Genomic DNA, 12,767 nt, shown 5'->3' on the forward strand with positions numbered 1-12,767 from the left:
GGAATCTGTGCAAAACTGAGGAACAGGCACAGATAAACTAACCGGCATTTAAAAATACCATCTTTGTAGATGGAAATTAATAATTGTGCATATCCAAACCTGACACAACTCAGTCTCATGATTAGCACTCAACAGAGATGCCTGCTGTGCCTTTGCTGTGATTTTTCTTTCTCACGCGTAATGGTTAAAAAAAAGAAGAAACAGGATTTTTCCTGCTGTGTTTATAACCATCAGTTTTGCTTCTTTGCCTTCTGTCACACGTTTTCAGGGCAGCCGCAGCCGCTTTCCCTGCACCGGCTCTGCCGCTGCAGATGCTGGAGTCGGTGTATGTGCCTCGCTTGCAGCCGCGTGCCCAGGCCGGATCCGCGCTTGGCTGGAGGTTTCTCACGTATATGTTGGCCCAGTTCTTTCTCCCTGGGTATTCTATATATAGGACTGATTTAAGTGACAAATTCTATGATGCAAATATTTGTCACACTGCAGTATTTCTTCTATCAAATGTCCTTTTTAGTATGATTTCCACTGCAGTCTTATCCAAAGCCCATCAGTGCTAGTGGAGTTCTCTAAGCGCCAGCGATCTCTTAAGTCAGGCCATAAAATGGGCTATTTTTACTCACTGGTTATAGATACTTGTGGTAGTTTTAACTGTCTTAACAAGAGATAAATTAACATACTAGTGTTGTAATTTAAATTGTAGAATTTAAGTTTTATTGCACGTGGTAAATTCTTATCTAGCTGTTCAGAAATCCCGTTAATTGTACGGCGGGGAGCACCCAGCACGATGCGCGTCTGTCCTCCTCGTTCAGAGCTGGGTTCCCTGCCTGGCCCGGGGGCCCGGCTCTGCGTTTCGGGTGCCGTCGGAGAGCTGTGAGGGTCGCCTGCCTCCCGGGCCCACCGAGGCTGCCTCTGTCCCCGGCGAGCCGTGCGTTTTTATTGCTGTTCCCAGGTCTCTGCCTGTCACCCCCTGTTTCTGTGCTGCTCCTGGGTTTCTCCCTAGCAGACTGCGCTTCTGCCGCGTGTGCTCGTTTCTGTCGTCCCTGCTATCGATCGCTGGCCGGTTCCTCGGAGCGGTTTTGACGTGCTGGAGGGAGGAGTACGTCGTCTTGTGCGTGCTGCTCTGATTTTCCATTAGCCGGATGCAGCTACCTCCTGTTGCAGGCAGTAAGTCGTATTTGCATCCTGTAGGCAGCCACGCGAATCCTTCGGCATTTGAGCGCGTCCTGTTGTGGTTTCACAGCTGATTTGCCTGCCGGCAGTGTCCTCCGCGGGGGGGTTTCCTCCGTGACTCCCCGGCCTCTCGCACGGAAACACCCCACCGTGCTGGGGGGCTTTTCCCTCCTGGCAGCTGAGGGACTCGTCACCTCGCCGAGCGTTGTAGGAGGAGACAGAAAACACTCCAAGCTTGCAATGGTACAACTGAAGTTATGCCTTTGCACTCAAAAGACCCATGAGCTGTAAAATAATCCTGCTTTTACTCTTGCTGTTATGATAATGTTTTAGAAAAGGCTAAATAAAAAAAGCCCTAAGCAGCAGGCTGGGCTGTGGTTAGGGATGTGTCTCCTCTTCGGTCGTGATTTAGGGAAATGAGTAAGACGCCAACTTCGACATAACCAGACTCCTGACCGCAGAGCTGCCAAGCTAAAGCGGATGGCGCTTTTACGCGGACGTGCTTTCTGCCCCTTGCTCGGTCTTAGTTTTCTAATTCCGTCCTTGGTGTTTCCTGTTACTTGGACTCCTAAAGGTAACAATTTTTATCTTTTTATTTCAAGATGTGTTAAGACTTTTTGGAGAAGCTGTCCCAGAAGCTCCCAGAAATTGCTAAGATGTTTTGTCAAATAGCGAACGTATTAAATTAGGGTTGAAAAACGCATCTATGCAAGATGAGAAGTGGAAAATATGGACTAGGGTGTGGAAATGGGTTGGCAAAGGCACGACATGGATGAAGGCTGAAACATTGGCAATTAGCGCTCTAGAAAATGTTAGAAGGGATTTTAGGTGGGCAGTAAAAAGGGATGTTTTGGCTGCGGTACGGGGATGCCTGGCGCGAGCTCCGATGCGAGAGCACCCATGGGCCTGGCCCTGGGTGCCTCCCCTCGCCCTGCACGTGGGTTGGGCTTCGGTGGCTCCTCCTAGGTGACAGTGGGACATGGAGGGGACATATGCCCGGAGAGACGGGAGCAAGCCGCCTTCCTGACAGGCCTAAGCCACAGATCTGCCTCGCGAGGAGCGGGAGGTACATGCAGCCCTAAGCTAGGGATAACAGAAACACACATTTTCGTTTGTGCGTTTTGAGGCTGTTATACATAAATCAATGCTGCAGTCAAGTTTGCAAACCTTATTTCCTTTCATCTGTTTCTTGTGACAAGAAAACCAAGGGATCAGTGTGATATCTCAATAAATCCTCATGCTAGCACGCAGCCCTTCCTGAAATGCCACGCAGCTCAGCTCATTTGACATAGTTATCAACTGCAGAGAGACTTCTCATTTTATCTGGCTGTGGGGCTGCTTCCTCCGGCAATCGCTGTGCCGGAGCGGGAGGCAGGGCCGGGCTCGGTGCCCCTGGCTCTGCGTGCCCCCGCCAGCTGCACGGCGCTCGCCAGCCTGTGGCTACGAGGAGTGCGCAGCCATCCTTGTGTTCCTTCCTAGCAGGAGCTAATGCTTTAGTACGAGGATGCCTTTAAACAAATACACTTCCTCTATGAAAAATGAGAGGCAGAGAAAAGCAGTAATATCGCATAATCTGCATAGTTGCTGCGAGGAAACACGTGTGTGTTCAGCCCTCTAATAGGGTCTCGTAAACACGCGGGGTTTTACAGCGCTCAGCTGAAGAATAGCGCCCATAAATTAGGTGCAGTGCAATTTCTTTGTTTTCACTCTGAAGTTTATTTCCTTTTATGTTTAGTAATTAAATTGGAGGGAGCGGATGGCAGCATGGAGCGTGCTGGGGACCAGCAGTGACGACGCAGGGGTGCCACGGGAGAGGCTCCTGGGCTGGGGCACGCGGAGGCTCCTTTGGCTCTAACAGGAAAACACAACTTGGAATTAGCAGCGATTCCTTACATGTTGCGTTAACATTTACATTTCCCTTGGCCCTGCTGTCAAGGTGTGGTGGGTCCCTGGGGAGAAGCGCTTTGTGACACCGCTCAGCAAGCTTCTGTCTGCAATAGCAATTTGTTTGTAACGCGGCTCTTAAGCTGCCCCCTGATGTGTTTTGTGTTTTCCGAATCAATGGAGAGCCAGCAGCAAAGTGTATTGCAGTGTCTTTTTAATATGTATGCAAAAATTTACAGTAAATACGATGGGATTAAGACTGCTGCTGAGATGCTCCGCAGGTTTCTGGGCTGATGCAATACGAGTTAGAAGAGTCCCGTCACGGGCGATGGGGAGGAGACTCGCCTGGGCTCGACCTCTGACTGTGCAGAGCTTTCCCATTTCTATATAAAATGTGCAATGTCTATATTTATTTTCTACGTGACTTTAGTCTTTCTTACCCTAAATTCTGGTAGAAGAAAACACTGAAAAGCTTTAAGTGGCAAAAAAGTCATCTCTGAGCTCAAGAATAGCTGCCTGTTTCCTGGGCATTGTGTCCTCCGAGACTCGGGTCCGGAGGTTTAAGGTAGTTATTTGATTCTAGATTAATGACCAAAAAATAGATCTTGTATGTGCTTGATTTATGTCCTATTGCAGCATGAATAAAATTATATAGATATGCTGAACACAAGCGATTTACTAAACAGGCCTTTTAAAAATAAATACAGCTTCTGCGTAAGAATAAAAAAGGAGAGCTGGTGTGAAAAATGAGGTTCACGTAAAGTCAGGTCGGGGGATGTTTTTAGAACTCTATTACAGTTTTCTCAGCCCAGGGTTAAAATGTATTTTTAATATTTTATACAAAATCAACATGGGTAACCAAAAGCTGTGAGAAACGTTTTCTGCAGACTTATTTCTCATAGCATAAGAACTGAGAGGGTTTGGGGGATTCGGTGTTAGACTAGCAGTGGGGGGCAGGGAGGAGGCTCCAGTCCTCTGCGATTTTGGCCGCTCACCATGTGCAGCGGGGACCAAAACTGCCGGCTCCGAGCGGGAACCGGGATTCTACCGAGTGTCGAACATTGCGAAAATTGAGGCACAAATAGTTGTAATCCAAGGTCAGCAAAATCATTTCATGGTATGAAAAACCGATTGTCCTGATTTGCTCTGTGCCGTTTGGAGGAGTTATGTTGTAAATACTGCCAGAAGGGTACAAAGTGCTGTAATATTGAATAAGGCAGGAAAACACGGGCGGGGGGGCGACCTGCTGCGGGCAGAGGGGCAGCGGGGCTCCTGGGCACTGGAGGTGGGGGAATTTTACATTTATTCTACATTTATTTTCTGCCTTTTTCATTTCAATCACTGCATTTAAACAAATTCTTCTCCTACCAATAATGATTAGCCAGATTTCTTGTTTGATACTTTCTTCATTTAAGTCATCTTAGTTGTTGTTTGGGATGTTTGATGTATAGCTTGTTGCGGTAATTTGCCAACCTCTCCTGGTATACGGCACTTCCCAGGCTACGTGGCTCTCAAATCCAGACGTGAAGCAGGGGTGAGGGATCGAAGGGCTGTCCATGGGACGTGCTCCTTCGGGAGCACCTTGCGGTTAGCTGCTCAGCAGGCTGTCCACCAAAGTCCTTACAGGATACAGTCACAGGAGAAGAATAAGGGTTTTTTAATAAATTCAGACACGTTAGTCTTTTTGTCGCTATTTATTCAGCCCTAAATTTGAAACGTTAATTTTTTGAAAGGTCACGTTGGAGCTAGAATTTCGGCTCAGTCCGCCAGCAAAGGCCGAGAAATAAACCCACCCTATGTACTTTTGCTCCTAATTGCTATAGGAAGCCTATTTTTGTCAGTAAGAAAAAATATCTACAGCTCCCTGGATGCCATTAGTTTGAAAAGTAAGAGAGGATGCATTTTAGTCCAAAAGGAGTCGGACTTTAATGGCATCACAGTGGAAATAAAGTGCTAAGCTCCTAACCTTACGTTTGGAAGAGCCGTCGGGTGAGCGCAGAAGTGTTCTCCTAAAGCACTCGAATTCAAGGCAGCCTTTCAAAATAAACTTTGGGAAAACAAAGTACTAAATAATCAAACACCGGGATTATCAAAATGTTTTTTCTCCTTCCTTAGCAGTTTTTGAAATATTACGAAGCAGTTGCAGATATTTTTTGGTCCAAGCACCTCAGTTATCTAGGTTTGCAGTCTTGCACCGGTAATGGGTGATCTGGGAGTTGGTGTTTTGACAGCCCGTGTTCCCGGGGATGCGCAGAGTGCTACGAGACTCGCCTCCTAGCAGCTTTGCCAAGGTAATCAACTTGCACGTTATTTTTCCTTCCAGAGTTGCATTTTATGGTCTGAAGCAAGGTCGGATTAGCAGCGCTGGCGGGAGCCAGGCACAGCGATGCGCCTGGTGCCTGCCTGTGTCTGGGTGCCCGGTGCCCCTCACGCATCTCCTGTGGGGAGAGGCTGCTTTGATCTTTAAAATAAAGTAGATTATTTTATAAGCCTCAGAAGTCAAAAGTAAAATGCCATGAGGATGCTGATTTTTAGAGACGTCTCTCAAACTTTTTCAATATTTATGCATCATTTTTTGTCCTCTGGACAAGATCGTGCTTTCTGATGAAGGGTATTTTGGGCATGGACTTGTTCAGAAGTGAACAATACGCTTGGATGCAACTTTTGTGCTACTCCTCTCTTTGCTCAGATAGTGAAACTATCTGAGTTTGGAGCAGTGACCTTGAGATAAACTTCTCGAGTTTGTAGTCCTCCTAATGTGTCTGTCAGGAGGAAAGTTGCTTTTTCTCTGCATTACGAAGAGCTGGATGTTGTATGATAGGTGCTGCCTCCTATGAGCTTTCTTGGTGTATCCCTGCCCACGGAAACAAAGTTTGTCCCTTAATTAATACCAGAAGCCTTAATTTGGGCTTGCCTTTAGTCACCCAGACTTCCTTGCCTTCAGATGGTTTATGGTCACCAGTTATTAAGGTTTTACAGGGCAGTATATTTTATTCGGGCTTCGCAGGGACGAGGGGCAGAGCGTGAGGGCTGTCACAGGGTGGCAGGGGGGTCGGTGGCAGGTGCGTAGGAGGCTCCTGGTGCAGCCGGTTCCCCCTTATAGAATATAGGTATATTGAGAGTTTATATATGTAGCTATATTGAGAGGTTATAATCTAAGAAGATAGAAAGGGATGGCATCAAGCACAATTATTTCTGTATACTCTTTATCATATTAGCAACAAGGACTTTCCCTAGCTGCCTATGGACACAGGTGCCTATAGATGCCTGATGAGATGCGTAGGAATCAGCAGCTGCCCCTTGCTGGTGCTGGGAGCTGCTGTGCCGCGGGGCGCGAGGGCGGTGGGGGTGCCGGGGGGCTCTTCCCCACGCCGTGATGCACCCGCCTGCAGCATGGCTTTGCGCTGTAGCGAAGAGGGAGATGGTGCAAAGCGCCAGCTCCTCGGAGGCAGCCGTGGACCTTTTTGTCGTCCTCAGAGTGCGGCTGAGCTTGGGCAGATGTGCAGGAAGGAGCCGAAGGCGCATATGCAGTGTGCACCCGAGATCCCGAAGCCTGACAAATATAAATGACTGGAGCGAGCTGGGAACTTGCATCTGTTGAGGTGTTATCACTCGGCTGATATAGCGAAATGAAATCTGTGTCTAGTGAGTGCAAATAAATGCCCAAAGGAGGAAACAAAATGTAAGAACTGACATTGCTTTTTCAGTCTTATTTTTAGATAATTAATTTCTTGAAGTGCTCCATTCCCATTTATCATAAGCATGTCTCAGAAGCATGTTGCGTGTGTGTCATTTGTTTCACTGGGCACAATATGCCTATATATATTTCATAGTATGTGAATTATGCATCGTGTAAATGCAACTCTGGAGTGGATAATTTCAGCAAAGAAGCTCGAGCTATATCAGGGTCTGAGAAAGGTGCTGGGAGGGCGAGGAGGGCTCGGGGAGGGCGGCCGCTGCACTCTCCTGGCACCCACCACCTCCCTCGCCACCCTGTCTGGATGCCCTTTTCTTTCTCGTCACGCAGAAGGGCTGCTTCCGAAGGCCGGTGTTTATCTCAGGACTTGCAAACCACAGCTATCACAACAGAAAAAATGGTGTTCCAGGTGCTGGAAAGACTTAGCAGTGTGTGCTGGGAACACTTGGACTTTTTGAGACATGTCTTTTAGGCAGCTTCTGGTTTTGGACACTTGCTTTTGTGGGTCACCGGTTGCATTTGCTGAAGCGGGTCTAGGCCCTTTTGTGGCACACGGGCCCGGAGTCAGCAGCGTGTCGGGAGTTTAGATGGCAGTTAGAAAGCTAATGTTTTGCTGGACGCGGGCCCCCACGTACGTCCTGGCCCTGAAGGTGCCAGGAAGCGGGTTTCCCGCACGCAGGCGCTCACAGACACATCGCAGCGACGTCTCCGAGCTGCGCGGCTCGGAGCCACCATGCCGTTAGCAGCCCGTGCGCTTGGCGGGGCTGTACGTCGCGAGGAGGGCTTTGCTGCGGCAGCGAGCTGCGGAGGGCTCCTCTGCGGCCGTGAGGTCTCAGCCCCCCGCGCCTGCCCGCCAGAGAGCCGCCGCACAGCCCTCCGGTGAGGCCTGGGCTGAGAGCAGCCGAAGGGATAAAGCGGATGGATGGACTCTGTGCGGTGACTGTGCCTGGGGGGATGGAGTCACGTCGCAAATGGCACGCGTGCGGGGAATACGTGTATTTAGCTGCTTTTAAAAGTAATTGGATAATCCGGCATGCTGGTTACTGAAAAGAGGAAATGAGTTTTGATGTGAGCTACCTCCTCCAAGTTGAAATTTTCATATTCATCCTTCCTCATCAGACCTTTTCCCACTAAGGAAACATCAAAACATCCTACTGCATTTGAGGAAAGTGTGGCCAATGTATCCAAAAAGAGGCCAATATAAGCCGTGTTACCAGGGAACACTTAGTGCCTTAGTGCGTGTGTGTCTCCAGAGAGGCGGTCTCACTCTTCAGAGTATTTGGGGACTCGAAATACCCCCTGCCTTCCAGTCCGTTGCCTCGTGGCCATTTTGAAAAGACTGTCTCCATTTTCCATTGAACGTGGCGTGGAGAGGTCAAAAATCAGAGGCCGAAGTAAAGGATTTGAACTGTTCTAAAATTAAAAATCTTACAACTAAACTTTTTCTTTTTAAAATTTCTCTGTTTACGTGCTCTGTAAGTGCTAAAATGAAAACTGTGGGACTCTGAGGTGTTTGAGGTGGTTTAAAGGAATAATGAATGGTTCTGGTGCCTTCAAGAAAGGGTCGTAGTCCCGCGCTCCTGGGTTTGTGCAGTCTGCAGGTGTTTTGGAAAATGTCAGTGTGGCTGGAGAGAAGGTGTAGAGAACCGGTACTAAATGCGCTTTTGTCTCGACATTGCCGCTGCACCGCCATTTCCAGGCATTGAACGTCCTGCCTCGGACTAAAGAAACCATCTTCCTCACAGTTTAGAGGTTAACAACCTCATGCGCCTATGCAGGGGAAAAAAAGGTGCAAAGAGGGCAGAAGAAGGCTTCTAGGGGACAGCACGTCTGGCACGAGCCGCACGTACACAGTTGTGATCTGCGCGTGGGCAGGAGACCCCCAGCCGCCCCAGCCGCCTTCTGGAAGGTTCCGGGAGGGCGGACTGCGCACGGCAGCTAGTCGGTGTGGGGAGGGAGGAAGCGCCTCCCGCAGGCGGGGCAGGAACCTATAAAAACTGCAGACGGTGGGCGCAAAGGCGGGAAGGCGCTCTGAGGAGCGGCTGCCTGCACGTTAAACTCCATGCTCGTCGCGGCCGGGCCATAGCCGCTGCCGGGGGGGGCTTGCAACGACTGGAGATCTCGAACGGAGTCAGGGGAACATCATCGGACTTGGAGTGGCGGTAGCTAGTTCCTTTTCTCCTTTCCCAACTTTCTCTGTCTCTTCCCCTTGCCCTTGTTCCCCTCTCCCCTTCACCCTTCCCCCATCTTTTCTCCACACTTTGTGAAAAATAAGAGGTTGTACGATATTTGACCGGTTATAGCGTCTTAATCTCGTTCTTGGGATCATAACGAAACCCTCCCGATATTGGATCGGGACAGAAGGAAATGGAAATAATGTTTTGGTGTAGCTGTTCAGACTTCTTTTTAGTTGTGCTCACAAGACTTAAGAAGCCCCCGGCAACCCGGCCAGGCGCGTCGCTAATGGAAGTGGATACTGGTGGGGGGGTGTTAGAAGAAGGTGTCTTTATCTTAGGAGGATGGATTTTTTGAACCTCAGAAAACCTTTTATAGCTTGTTTCCTAATTTTTCTATGTAGACAAGATGAATTTGATTTTTGTTCACAACCAGGACACACATCAATATTTTTAATTAAATTGCTATCCAAAGATAATGTTCATGTTACTGATTGTAGCACATAAATCAAAACAGGATCATCACATCACTTTCCTCCCTTTTTTCCCCTCTAAGGACTTAATGGTGGTGGTCGGTTTGTTTAGGAGTTCACGATTGGTACTCAATGATACATGAACAGTCCCTTAGGAAAAGCAGCATTAAGAAGACACATGAGCACGTATGTTAAATTATGTTTGTTTTCCGTGTGTGTCAGATACAAGAAAAAGCTGGCAAAAAATAAACTGTGAAGGAATTCATGCAGGAGAAGCTGCTGCGAATGGGGCTCTGGGCTCTGCTCGCAGTGGGCGCAGGCTGACGCATGTCCCCAGACCAGCCTGTGTCCTCGCGGACACTAAAAACTGCAATAAAAACCAGTATCAGGCTCTGTTGAAGGAATAGGTAGGAAGTGGTATGGTGCACAAGTCTCTTATCCTTCTTGCAGAGTAGGATTGCAAAGGGGGTCCCCGTGGCCGTAGCCGCTGGCTTTGCGAGGCCCGGGGGCCGGCATGGGTCTGCGGCGGTGGCAGGAGGTTCATGGCACTGAGCTCTGCCCCAGGTCTCCGGTGCCCTCGTGCTCTTCCAGGCGCCGGTGTTTTACGGCAAACTCGCTCTCTTGGTGGTGAGGTTGGAGAGGGCTGAAGCAAAGCGAAGATCAGCAGCTCTTTGGGTTTGGGGCTGAGGTTTGGACACTGCTGCAGCTGCTCTTGCCCTCGGGGGAGAGCTGTGAAGTCGGAGGGTGCACGCTGCTTGAAGTCTGACAGCACGTGTGTGCGTGTTCAGAGGGTTTCTGCTTACCTTTAGCTCTCCTTTTGTTCAGGTGATTAAAAGATGCCTGTTGCTGTCTGTGTGCAGCATGCTTCATTAGCAGTGATGTATTTTGGAGTTTAGCAGAAGTGGCACTGCGTAGCACACCGGTGGGCATGAGAAGAACGTGAGGTGACTGTGAAGGCATGCTCCTTGCTGCGGCTGCGATGGCGGGGGTCTTGGACGTTTTTGCAAATTTTCCTTCAGAATATTCACAAAATTGGGAGCTCACATAGTGGAAACAAAGGCTGCTGCAGAGTGAGGAAAAAAGCAGAATTCCGTCTGCCAGGGCTGTTTTTGTGTTTTGAAAGCATCCGTATACCATAGCCTTAGTTATTTGTTTTGTTTTCTATGGGTTTTTTTTCCAGACGTGCTAAGCTTTAAAAATCAAATGGAATTACTGACAAAACACTATGCCTACCACCTCAGAAAAATCAACCACAGGTATTTCTACAACTGCACACATTTTTTTTCCTTTTCCCCTCGCACTCAATTACAGTCAAAGCTCTTAGAGTCAACTTTCTTTGTCAAAATCCAATTACAAACAAAGGTGCCTTTCAAAAGCATTTGCTGCGGATGCGTTGCCAAAAGTGAAGTTAGAGACATCTGCACCTACGTGTTGACATTGGATTTTCTGATGGGATGCGCTTCCGATCCAATGCACCGCTGTCTCATTTTCATATTTAAAAAATAACTTGCATAGTACTGAAACTACATAGATATGCCTTCCGGAAAGACAATAATAAATTTTGCAGGTTTTCAGGCTGCTTATGTTCTCCTTCGGAAGCCGTTCAGCCCCCCCGGGATTTTATAGTCAGAAAACATTTGGAAATGGGAAGGATCTTTTCAATTATGTATCTTTTGCTCCTGCACAAATGTTGCTGTTCCTGAAGTTGTTGCCGTAAAAAGGCGGCGTGTTTCCACAGTTTGTACACAGCTGTGAACAACGCGCTCGGTACGGAGAGCGACTCTGTTTACAGGGGAACATTTTCGAGATTGGAGTCGTTCACATGTGAAGTAGAGAGCAATGATGAGCAATGAAAATGCAGCAGCGTCGTGAATACCACCATATTTTAACCTTAGGAAAACATTTTTAATGGTGATCATCCTGTTTTCTTTTCACTGTTTTTTATGGTGAGACAGGCACCGTTTCTTTTTTAGAATATTTATTTAGGGGTGAAAGTAAGACCCAGTGATTGTGTCAGACTATCTTGGGAGGAAGGAAGGAGCCTGCTATCTTTAATGCCCGTCTTATAAACTAAAAACTAGCTTACTTTAATAATTTTCAGACATTTTGTATTAGTTTTTAAGATGTGCCCTCAGAAGCATGAGCGCTACACTCCTGTTTCCTGAGCAGGAAAAAAATAAAAATCTGTTTGCAAAAACCTCAAAGAATATCCCAGCGTTTTGCCAAAGGATTGATGAGTCAGAGCAAGCTGTGGTAAAAGGAGAGGTAAAAATTGCAGTTTGGAGGAGTAATGAATTGTGGGCTAGTACCTGAGAATTTCCTCATGTCTTTGGAAAAACATTAGCAGCTGCTAAAGAGTATTAGATTTATCTCCAATCTCACTTAAACTAGAATAAAACCCAGAGTTACTTGCCTTCGGCAGAGAGCTCCTGTTGGGGTGCAGTTATAATCAAAAGAGTTTGGTGCATGGAGGAAAAATGAGTCCATCCTTACTGGGGAAAGAGGTTTCTTGAGTTCCCTATGAACACGGAAGGAGAGTATAACTGCTTAACTTTGTAGATCAATATACAGGTCTACGATGACATTTTCTACAAAAATTAATACTCTAATCATTCACATAAGATGTTATTAGTTTTCATTGAAGAGTCCTTCCTGCTCACCCCTAGCTAGCCTAATCAGCGTGTGAGAAGGGATGAATATATTCAGTTAATCTCTACCCCTTCAAAGGTGCGTCTTCAGATCGGAAGTACAGATTTTTTGTCCTCCTAGTGCATTGAACCTGACTTTATTAGAAGAATCTTATCAATTTTAACTCACAAAAGCAGGCAGAGATGTCTAATGATACCCCTTCACTTGCTGTTAGTTGTGCAGTTTGTCTTGTAAGCATGAAGGGCCCTTAACTTCCAGCCCTCAGTGATATGAATAAATTATGAGAGTGTGTGTCTGAGTTGATTTATTTATTTTTTAATATTTAAATGCCTGCTCTGAAAAGGTCCCTTTCGTAAAAGAGGGCATTTCTCTGCCTTTCTGACACGGCGGGGCGATGCAGCGCGGGATGAGCGGAGTCGCCAGACTGCCGGTTCAGTTTTAGCTCTTCACAAGTCGGGACGGAGCTATGTGAAAGCCGTCGAAGAATGGGAGCATTTTGCTGCGTTAGCCGAGGTGCCTCGCGGGGCGCTGGGCGCAGAGGAGGGCCGGACTCAGCCTGGTCGCCTGTCTCGGGGCCGGCTCTGAGCCTCTATGGCTCGGAGGTGGCCATGGCGCCCTGCCCTGCTGGCTGTTTGCCCCGAGCTGGTGGGATCAGCGATGGGCGAGGAGGAGAAGGGGGAAAGCATCCTCGTTTCCCCAGCAGGGACGGTGTTCCTCACGCAC

General features: G+C 47.9%; 1 protein-coding gene across 6 annotated transcripts in view; it reads left to right on the top strand.

Annotated features, from left to right (window-relative positions):
* Positions 1-12,767, top strand: part of LOC112989685 (contactin-4) — a 355,336-nt gene that overhangs the window by 171,314 nt on the left and 171,255 nt on the right. The window lies entirely within an intron of this gene.

This window comes from Dromaius novaehollandiae, chromosome 12 (assembly GCF_036370855.1).
Source record: "Dromaius novaehollandiae isolate bDroNov1 chromosome 12, bDroNov1.hap1, whole genome shotgun sequence".
NCBI classification, from domain to species: domain Eukaryota; kingdom Metazoa; phylum Chordata; class Aves; order Casuariiformes; family Dromaiidae; genus Dromaius; species Dromaius novaehollandiae.